The following is an 11,360-nucleotide window of genomic DNA, read 5'->3' as shown; positions in this document are numbered from 1 at the left end:
GGGGAGAGAGGGTAGAGCAGAAGCAAGAAGGCAAGAGCAAGAAAAGCCTTTTTAGTCTTTCTTTATAGTTCAGGCTATCCTTGAACTTGTGGCAATTCTGTATCTGCCGAAACACTGAGATTCCAGGTGTGTACTACTAGACTTCATAAACATTCTTCCCAACTTCTTGGCTTTACTGGACAGTAGGTGTAGCTAGCAGTCATGGGGAGCTTTGGTTTCAAGTCTCCAATTTAACCAAAGCTGAAACTCTTATCTTCATGTGGGTGTCAAAGCTACTCTTAGCGCTCGCTGTGGTTCTGAAACCTGCAAGAGGCTGCTCCTGCTTATTTCCCAAGTCTTAAGTATCTTCTTTCTGTTGTGTGGCATTTCATTTTACTAAGAAAAGTGCTCTCAAACTGACTTGTCCTTTTTCCTGAGCACAAGCCCCATGTTACCTGAAAGCCATGTCACATGGAGAAAGCACACACACACACACACACACACTCTATCTGAACATTTATTGGGGACAATCAGTATTGTCAATAAAGGATGGAGTACTGAAGAAAAAAGAAAAGTGCTCTCGGCTTTCGGGCCTGTTTGAATATAATTTATACGCTTACTGTGGATGGACAACCGTACCAGCAAAACCTGACACACTGCTTCTTGGCTTACACACTTGATAGTTTTATGACCCAGAATCTCTTTTTCAACTGGAGTAATGTTTTGATTGGCTATCTTGTCTCCTCTTTCATTGCCTGTCCCCACCTCTGCCACTTACAGTGCCAATCTGTTCTTCTAAAGCATAGATTTGACTTTGTTCATTTGTAAATAGTAGTTTTCCACTGCCTGGCACAAAGTCCTCACTACTTGATTCCTGTGGGATTTGGATTTGTCCCTTCCAAGGTATATTGAGACAAGCCCTTAAAAGGTAATCAGGCCACAAGGGCTCCTCTCTCATGGAATCAAGAGCCCTATACACAGAGCCTCCAAGTTTAGTCAGAGTGTTCCTGCTGCCCTGTGAGGAGACAGCAGCACCTTGAGTGTCAGGCCTCTGCAAGAGTAGAGAACATGCTCTTGACAAATTACATAGTATACTTTCTCCTAGCAGAACGAAATGAGAGATAAGCCCTAATCTACTTTCACTCCCCTTTCCTGATACATTTTTTTACACCAATATGGTCTACAGAGTGTGTTCCAGGACAGCCAGGGCTACACAGAGAAAATATATTTCAAAAAAACCAAATAACAAACAAAAAGACACAGAAGAGCAGAAATGGCATGCTCCTTTTGTAGACAGAAACCCTGTCAAAACATTAGTATTAAAAATAAGTAACCTTATAGGTACATACTGAGAGGAATCAGTCAAAGGGAAAAGACATTATAAAGAGAATAAATTAATATACAATAACAAAACACAGAGTGGTGCAGAGCCCCAAACAATGTTGACTATGTGAGGAAATCAGATGTTCCTGGGTGCTTGAAATTCCTTGGATGGGCAGGTAGAGTGTATAGCAGAAGTCTACAATTATATGTCATTAAGCATTGTGTAAGCCATGCTAATAGATCCTTTTACCAAGTAGTCTACTTATTTATCTTTCTGAGAATACAGTTCCCGCTAGTCAACCCAGCCCCCCACCTCCCCAAGGCAGGTAGGGTCCCTACCATGTCCTAAGCGCTATGCTGCTTTTCCTTATCTGTCCAGCTCCTGCCACAGATGTCACAAAGGAGAAACAGAATGGAAGTACAAGAAAGCATGTATCCTCCCAAAAGTATTAATCCCTTAAAGATGGACTCCAATGAAAACAACTTCCAGAAAAGTCAAAAGAATGATTAAAATTGCACTCAAGAAAAACAAAGAGAATCCAAAGCTGAATGAACTAAAGTTGCCAATACAAAATATGAAAACAGAAGTCAATAAAGAGAATTGCCGATAAAAAGTCAAAGTGAAATGATGGGAAGTAAAACACTCAGTAAGCCAACTAGAAACCACCGAGGAAAGCCTCAGCAACAGACAGATCACATAGAAAACAGTGCTGGAACCAGAGGGCAAGGTAAGGAATTGGGTTGCTCAATAAAGGTCAGTGTGGAAGAATTTTGGGAAATCATGAAAAGACTTAACCTTCAGATTATTGGCATAAGAGAAGACTACCACACCAAAGGCATAGAATATATTTTCAGGTAAATTGCAGGAAAAAAGTCTATACTTAGAGAAAGAGATGCCTATTTAGGTATAAGAGGCCTACAGAACTTCCAACAGATAGGAACATAAAAGAAACTTCATAATGAATGACATTTTATACATTAAATAAATAATAGTTGTAAAGGCTGCAAGAGAGAATGCTGTAGTCACTTATAAAGGAAAGCTATTTAGAATAACAGCTGATTAATAATCAGAAAATGTTAACAACAGAAGCACCCAGAAAGATGTATTCTATGTTCTGAAAAATTGTTATTGTCAAACTAGACTATTACACCTAGCAGTGCTAGTTATTAAAATCAATGAAGAAATTTTAAAACTTCCATGATAAAGAGTAATTAAAGGACCATTTCTGCAGAGGATACAGAGACTGGTTACAGAGAGGACAAGGTAGATATAGATGAAGACAGAACAAACCAGAGAATGAGGAGGGCGAAGAAGATTAGAACAGATTGCCAGAGTTAGTTTGAGACCAAGCTTCAGGAGAAGCTGAGAGAAGCCAGACTGAATCAGTCTGATTAGAGAAAGAGTTTGAGTCAAAGCAGCTGAGTTGAACCAGCCAGCCAGAGTTCAGAAAGAACTAGAAAGGGTGCGCTTATTCAGCAGTAAGTCTCAGAGGCTAAAAACATTCTAGGCCTAGGTTAGATTATACAGAGAATAGAAGCTTCCAGAACTAGGCTTAGGTTAGCAAACAGGTAGTAAGCCTTGGAGATGACAATTACTTCAGGAGAATAAAAGGTACTTTTACATGCTGCCTCCAAGAAACACACCTTATCATCAACTCTATGTAGACAGAGATGGAAAATGGTATCCAAGCATTGGGAATTAAAGAACAAACAAACAAACAAAACAAAACAGGTGTATTCTAACGTCTGACAATAAACAGACTAAACGAAAACTAGTCAGAAGAGATTAGGAAGGTCTTTTTATATTCATCAAAATAATATTACAATTCCAATTTTGTTTAAAAAAAATTGTACTTCAATACAGTGATACTGGGCAACCTCATCCATCCTCATCAAAGGTAGGCCATCTGAACAAAAACTAAACAGAGTTTAAATACTGGAGTTAAGTGATACCATAAATCAAAGGGACCTAAAAGGCATCTACAGAAATACACATCACCTCATCAGCCCACGAAACTTTCTCCAAAACAGATGGATTATTTAGGAGATAAATGAAGTCTCAACAAATAACACCCAGCATTCTACCTGAACACAGCAGATTAAAAGCTAGATGTCAGCAGCCAGGGAAACTGGAGAGTGCACAACACAAACTCATTTAGACTCCATTCACTATTGAAGAATAAATGGGTCACCAGTGAAATCAAGACGGAAAAAAAATGTAAAATTCTAGAATTGAATGGAACAGAACACAGTAGACCAAAAGCTATGAGGAGCAATGAAGTCAGTCCTAATATTTATAGTGCTAAGTGGCCACACCAAAAAGTCTGAGCCATCCCAAAGTAACAGTAAGGAACCTGGAGGCCCTAGAGAAACAAGGGCAAACAACCTCCAAAGCAGATGGGAGAGAATCAAAAATTAGAGGCAAAATTAATGAAATAGAAACAAACCCCACAATCAATGAAAGAAAGAATGGGTTGTCTGAAAGATTAACCAGATTGACAAACCTTTAGCCAAATTATCTGAGGATGAGGAAGAAGGAAGGAGGAAGGGAGAAAGAGGACGCCAAGGTACAAAGGGAAGAGGGAGGGAGATGGAGTGATACAGATAGAGGAAGAAAGAGAAAGACAGAGTGAGCACACACTCTAATACAAGTACACGCTGAGAGGGGACATATTACAACAGAGACTGAAGAAATTCAGATAATCACAAAAGATTAAAAAATGTTATATCCTGTGGAGAGGCATGTTCATGCATGTCTTTAAACTCAGGAGGCAGAGGCAGGCAGATCTCTGAGCTAAAGGCCAGTCCAGTCTACAGAGCAAGTTTTAGGACAGCCAGGGCTATGCTGAGAAAACCCTATCTAAAAAACAAACAAACAAAAAATCATATTCCAATAAACCAAAATATCTTAGATGAATTCTTAGATACATATGACATAGCAAAGTTAAGCAAAGACAACTAATAATTTTAACAGACATATAACAATAAACAATATACAAAATAGAAAATAATTAACACTTTGAAATCTCCCAACTCAAAAAAGCCCAGGCTAGATATATTTAACAGAGAATTATACCAGTTATTCCAAGAAAACTAACATTAACACTCCTCAAATTATTCTGTAAGAAAAGGCAGGAACACTTTCAAGTTCTTTTTACAAAGGTAATATGAACCATATCAAAAGCCAGATAAAACCCAACTAAAACACAGACTTATAGGTCAACTCTCCCTGTGTTTATCACACAGGAGTTGAAAATACTTTCAAACTGAATTTTAGAACATATCCATCACAATCAAGCTGGTTTTATCTCACAGATGCAAGGATGGTTCAACATACATCAATAATTATAATCCACTACACTAATATAACCAAAAAGAAACCACATGATCATCTCATTAGATGCAGGCAAGGCCTTTATTGATAATCCATCACCACTTCATGATAAAAGTTCTGTAGAATTAAGGCATACAAGTGACATATAAGTATGAGATCTCACCACAATGAAACAACATGCAACAACCCCAGAGAAACGCTCTAAGCATTTCTGCTAAAATCAGGAACAAGACAAAGATGTCTCCTCCTTTCTGACTTACTAGATTTAATACATGAAGTCTTAAAAAAAACTGTATTATTTTATGTGTACCAGTGATTTGGCTGCATGTGCACCCCTGCTTGCTCAGAGAGGTCTGACAAAAGCATTGGATGCCCAGAACTGGAGTTACAGATGGTTGTGAGCCACCATGTGGATGCTGGTTATAGAGCAGCCAGCACTCCAAACCACTGAGCCATTACTCTAGCCTCAGAGCCTGAACTCCTATGTAGAGCAGCAAGATGAGAGGAGATTAAGGAAATATAACTAAGAAAGGAAGTTAAAATATCCCTACCTGCAGGTGGTATCACTACAAGAAAACTTCCACAACTGATAAACACATTCAATGAAGTAGCGGGGTACAAAATTAACACAAAAATCAGTAGTCACCTTATACACCAAGAACAAGCTCAGTGAGAAAGAAATCAGGAAAACAATCCAGTCACAACTATCTCAAAAAATACTGTAGAACAAATCTAACCGAGAAGCAAAAATTGTGTACAATGAAAACTTCAAGGCACCGGAGAAAGAAACAGAAGGAAGTATAAGACTCAAAGGCACATCTTGTTTGTGGATTGGCAGACTCAATATTGTGAAAATGGCCATCTTATCAAAAGAAGCCACAGAACCTGTAGTGAGAATTTTGGTTTCTTAAAAAACAAAAAACAAACAAACAAAAAAAACCCCAAAAACAAAAACCCAGCTATCCTATGTGAACGTTTTTGTTTTAATCCCAGGTGCAGGATATGGGGCTGCTTCAGATAGCAGCCAACTCTGATTTTTTTGTCGCTTGCTTTGGCAGGGGCATGATTCTGCCAGCTGAAGATAATTTGCACTTGGAACTCTGGGGACTCTGGAGAGGATATAAAAATTCCAAAGCCTCAAGAGAGACAGTGGCAATGGCCTCCCCGGCTGCTGCCACCACTGCTGTTATGGTTTGTCAAGTGGTCATAAGCAAAGTGACAAGAAGAAGAAAGGGGAGATATCCTGAGGATGAAGTCTGGACTTCCCCCAAGGGACCCAATTCCCCTAACCAGCAGGAAGCAGCCTATAAAGGTCTAGACCCCTTACCCCCCTAACCTTCTTTCTCTCCCACCTAGTGTTGGAGGGCTGGAGGGGACTAGGGTGGTAGATAAAAGTAGCTAAAAAGTATGATCTTAGAACCAGTACAATCCCCACCAAAATTCCAATGCAATTCTTCACAGAAATTGAAAAAAAAATAAGCTCACAATTCATATGGAAACACTAAAGACCTAGGACAGCAAAAACAAAACAAAGCAAAACACAAAAAAACAAATAAAAAGCAAGCAAACAAACAACAACAACAACAACAAAAAACAAGTTCTGAACAATAAAAACACGCTAGGGGAATCATCATCCTTGATTTCAAGATATATTACAGAGCTACAGTGATAAAATCAGCATGGCACTGGCATAAAAACAGGCACACTGGGATACAATTGAGGACCAAGATATAAGCCTTCACTCCTACAGCCATCTCATTTTTAAGTCCAAAAAACACACATTGGGGAAAAGATAGCATCTTCACCAAACGATGCTTGTTAAACTGGATATCTACAAGTAGAAGAATTAAACAGATCCATTTTTTTCTCGCCTTGGAAAAACACTCAACTCCAAATGGATCCAGGACCTGGAAATAAAACCTGATACTCCAAATCTGACAGAGGAGAAAGTAGGTTATAAGTACAGGAAAAGACATTCTGAACAGGATCCTGGTAGAAGAGGCGAATTAAGACCATCAACGGACAAACAGGACACCTCATTACAGGACAAAGCATCTGGACAGCAAAGAATGTAAACATTCAAATGAAGAGTATCTTCAGAATGGGGAAAAAAATCTTTACCAATTATACATCTGACAGAGGGGTGGGGTCTAGAATACACAAAGAACTGAAAAAACAAACAAACAAAAACCCAACAAAAAACAATACAAAACAAAAACAAACAAACAAAAAATGAACTAAAAAAAAAAACCCTCCAACTAAATATGAAGGAAACAACCAAATTAAAATTTAGAGTATGGTATTAAACAGAGTTCTCAAAAGAAGAAATACAAATGGCTGTGAAATATTTTTTCAAATGTTTAATATCTTTAATCATTAGGGAAATGTAAGTTAAAATTATTTTTGAACCTCCCTGGCAAGTGCAAAAAAATACTTTGTTGGTGGTAGTTGGTGTTCTTATATCGGTCAGGGACATGGCAGATTGGCAGTCCTTTGTTCATCCTAGCTTGATGCCTGGGTTTGGTGGCCAAAGCTGTTTTATGCCTAGGAGTCATAAAAATCAATTTAAGTCAAATCAAATCCACATAGCACAGCATGGGAGAAGGAAGACAGACACAGACTGTAGGCCACCATGCTACCCACAGACCTGCCCTCTGGAGCATGACACAGATGGGCTATTGACACCTGTTTATTACTATGTCACACAGCATGGATAGAGGATGTCACCCAGGGACCTGCCAGCCATGGCCAGCCTGCGGCAGGAGCCACTGCAATGTATGAGTATGTGGCATACAGATGGGAGAGAAGGAGAGGTGGGGCAGCTTGAGCATTTTTAAGAGAGGAAACTGGAGACTCAAGGGTGGAGAGGAGTAGCCTGTTGTAAATGGCCAGCTCTGCCACCTAAGGCCCTGGTGAGGTCCCAGTCTGAGGTGACTGAGGACCATGTCTGGTTCTGTGGCTACACAGTGGCAGGGTTCCATGTTGATGTCTGGCTCATGTTACCACTAGAGAACATGGGGATGTCCTGGTTGTGGCAGCCACAGGGGATCACGTGGATGTGCAGAACTGATGCTGCCCCTCATAGATGTGGCATTCTGGAGAGATGGCCCCATCTCTCACCAGCACTCAGGAGAGCAGGACCTTGATCAGGCAGCACAGTGGAGCTGGCCATTGTGGCAAGTGTGTGAGTGAACTGGCTCTGAGGGCAGGAGTGTGGGAGATTTGACCCTACCACTCATCTGGCATGGGGTGACACAGCAGAAGTGATGCCCCCTGCTACCTCCGACAGATGGAAAAGCTGCCCACAAGGTCATGAGCTAGCTTTGTCGCTCACCAGCTTTAGCACTTGTGTGACTCTGCACCTCACCTAGACAGCACTGTAAAGCTGACCCTAGGTGGTGGGGATGTAGGCAAGCCAGCCCTGAGTGGGAGAGCTGGCCCTGCCACTCTTCTGCCACGAGGTGGTGGTAGGGTGTATGTGATGCCTTCCCCCATTACTCCTTACCACCTATGGCAGTAGGAAGATCTGGCCCTGGGGTCCTGAGAGCAGAAGAGCTAGCTGTGCCCCTTGCCTGCGGCACTCAGGAGAGTGGGCAGCACAGTAGGGTTGGCCCTAGTCTAGGGGGCACAGGTGAGCCAGCCCCAAGGGTAAGAGCAAGGGAGAGCTGACCCTGCCACTTGTCAGCTGTGATGTGGTGTGGATGCAGGGGTGATGTGCCCCCTCACTCCCTACCATCACCATTTGGACAGTTAGGAGAGCAGGGCTCAGGCTCATGAGAGCAGGAGCACTGGCCCAGCTCCTCACAGGCTGCAGCACTTGGGAGAGTAGGCCCTTACCTGGACTGGGCAGTACAGTGGAGCTGGCGTTGGGGCCTGGGTGCAGGTGAGCCAGCCCTGAGGACATGAGAGGAGAACTGAGTGGCGGGTAGCCTAGCTGAGGCACTGCTGGAGAACTCACCCTGGTGGTACTTATAGGAGAGCAAGTATGCTGACCAGCTCAGCTACCACCCAGGCACAGATCCAGGGCTCTGAGTCGGCCCACCCCAAAATCTCACCATCTGAAAATGGTTAGGACATATGACAGTCCTGTTGATCCAAAGCTGTAGGATCTCCAAGACCCAGGGCAAAACCAGGATAACCAGGAGAAGTCCCGATGAAGATTCAATATTGATAATGTTACAGAAGCCAGAGATCTCAAACCAGACCAATGACTCATTGCAATGAACATTTGGGAGTGAAGATGTGTGGGACACACCGGGACATATTATAGCTTCCATGATGGGATGTTCCCTATGTTTTGGGGTTTGTTTGTTTGTTTTTCATTTGGAGGTAGGCTGCAAGCACAAAGGGTGGATATGAAGTAATGAGATAAATGAGACTGGGGTGCCTGATGTGAAACTCAAAGAATAAAAAGTTTAAAAAAGATTTGGCGTTTTAGCTTCAATCAGAAGTGCCAAGATTAAAAAAAAAAAAAAAAGACAAAAAATGCCAGTGTGGAAGAAGGGGGCACTTATTCACTGCTGAGAGATGTAGAGCCACTATGGAAATCAAGGCTGAGGTTCTTCAAAACCTGGAACTCGATCTGCGACCACAAGCTCTACCTATACCATTCCTATTCCCGAAGAACTCCATCCTCTGAAGACGCTTGTTCACCCGTGCTCATTGCTGATGCAGTCACAACAGCCAAGAAACGGAAACCACCCAGATGTTCATCAGCTGGTAAATGGATAATGGAAATGTGCTACATATAAAAAATGGAATATTATTCTGGTGTATGAAAAATAAAATTGTGGAATTTGAAGATATGGATGGTGCTAGAAATAATCATTCAGAGTGAGGTAACCCAGACATAGAAAGACAAATACCATGTGTTCTCTCTCATATATGGACCCAAGATTTGAATCTTCATGTATGTGTATCTAAATTGGAATTCCCACAAATGGAAGCAATGGTGGAATGGATTTCAAGGAAACGGGGAGTAACCACTTTCTGACTGGATTTAAAGCTAGCTTCACAAGGCAGAACTCATGCCTTATATCTTTACCTGGGACAAAAACCTGTTGCTGGCTAGGTCACAGGCCTGGTGGGAAAACCTTATACTACTATTCAGCTAAATGATGATGATAAACTGCTGCTCAGTTCCTATCTAGATCTACAGATGAGTGTTTCTCTTGACCCTTTTCAGAGAGGCTTCTTTTACAGAAGGGGGCAATTGATAGAAAACTACAATTGGTCAATATGTGAAGGTGTCTGTCTATTATCTATCCATCCATCCATCCATCATCTATCTCACAGCCCAGCAGTTCAGAAATCATAGTAGAAAAGGAGTCTTAGAGAGACTGAATGAGTTAGAGGTAGATGTCTGCATCAGAAATGGTATTTGCCAGATTTGTCATAGTTGTGATTAAATGCACAAGATTAAGCCATTCAGAATCCAAGCATGGACAGGGGATGGCTGCTGGAGAATCAGTTTCTTCACAGATGCAGCCTGGGAGGCTACCCCCATATTCCATCCGACTGTCCTACATCCATGCTCACTAAATGGACTCTGGGTTTAAAACACTTATACGAAAAGTTGGTAAGAAATAGTCCTGATATGGATAGAGGAGAAACTGGAGGGGAGTGCATTTGATCAAATATATTATATTCATGTATGAAATTCTCAAACAGTTAAAAAAAACCTGCCTCCCACAGTTCTATTTTATAGAACTGATTGAAAATATATATATCCATATACTACTATATCGGGTTCAATAACACTTGAATAAATTGCACTTTGCTAAGTCCCATTCACTTAAATACACATGAACAAAAACTATACATATCTTAGTTTAAATTCACTGTTTAATTTTAGTCTGCATATTGACTTAAATATCCTAGGGGGGGAAAGTTGCTCTAACTTCTAAAAGTTTTAGAAAAAGAATGTAGAGAAACTTATGAAACAAGGCTGTAAAATTCAGCACAGACAATTTGGTATCCACCTTAAGCACATTTTTGCTGTGCTTTCCCAACATCTGTCTTGATATCAACAATTATTTCCCTGTGAAGTCTACATTGTTTTGTTCACTGTAACTGATCTATGATTAATGGTTTAGTGTCATACAGGGTTCAGCTCTGCCTAGGATGCTAAGTATCTAACTTTTCTTTCTTGACTATACCTTGACTGGAGTCTAGTAATGTAGTTTCTTTGGCCTTTACTTGTGCCATTTAGAACTTTCAAAATTACTTTTTTCTAAGCATGACTCCAGAAGTAGTAATAATCTAGTTCATCTTTATGTGGGAAACTATTACAAGTAATATTTTTTGTTATATCTTTCTTCTGAAAGAAAGTATTTCCCTTTTGTTTCTGACTTCTGTTACATTGACTACTACAAGAAACTATGCTAAGTTATTTTTTTTCCTTTGAGTAATACCATTTATTTTAAATAATTGTCATTGAAATATATCTAGCCCAAGCAACAGGAAAATGTTCTACTTCATTAGGCCAACTTGTAGCCTCACAAAATTCCATAAAGTAGTTTTTCTCTACTGACTTAACATTTTTTTTACCCACCAAACTGGAAAATCTTGCGTATTTTGAATGTACTTGGTTTCACATCTCTGGAAAAAAAAAATGAGAATCTCCTACAAAACCTTGAAAATAGCCGGGCGTGGTGGCGCACGCCTTTAATCCCAGCACTCAGGAGGCAGAGGCAGGCGGATTTCTGAGTTCGAGGCCAGCCTG

The 11,360-nt window shown here is 40.7% G+C and overlaps 1 long non-coding RNA gene across 1 annotated transcript in view; it reads left to right on the top strand.

The window, feature by feature from the left end:
- The window catches only part of LOC115030605, a 13,988-nt gene extending 8,256 nt beyond the window's left edge, over window positions 1–5,732 (top strand). The window contains exons 4-5 of the long non-coding RNA XR_003836192.1: window positions 1,682–2,030; window positions 5,695–5,732. This is a non-coding gene — a long non-coding RNA (uncharacterized LOC115030605). The remainder of the gene's footprint in view (window positions 1–1,681; window positions 2,031–5,694) is intronic.
- Window positions 5,733–11,360: the final 5,628 nt, after the last annotated feature.

The sequence above is a fragment of the Mus caroli genome, chromosome 3 (genome assembly GCF_900094665.2).
Source record: "Mus caroli chromosome 3, CAROLI_EIJ_v1.1, whole genome shotgun sequence".
NCBI lineage: Eukaryota > Metazoa > Chordata > Mammalia > Rodentia > Muridae > Mus > Mus caroli.
The sequence above is the reverse complement of the archived record's forward strand: the minus strand, read 5'-3'. Positions and strand labels throughout refer to the sequence as shown.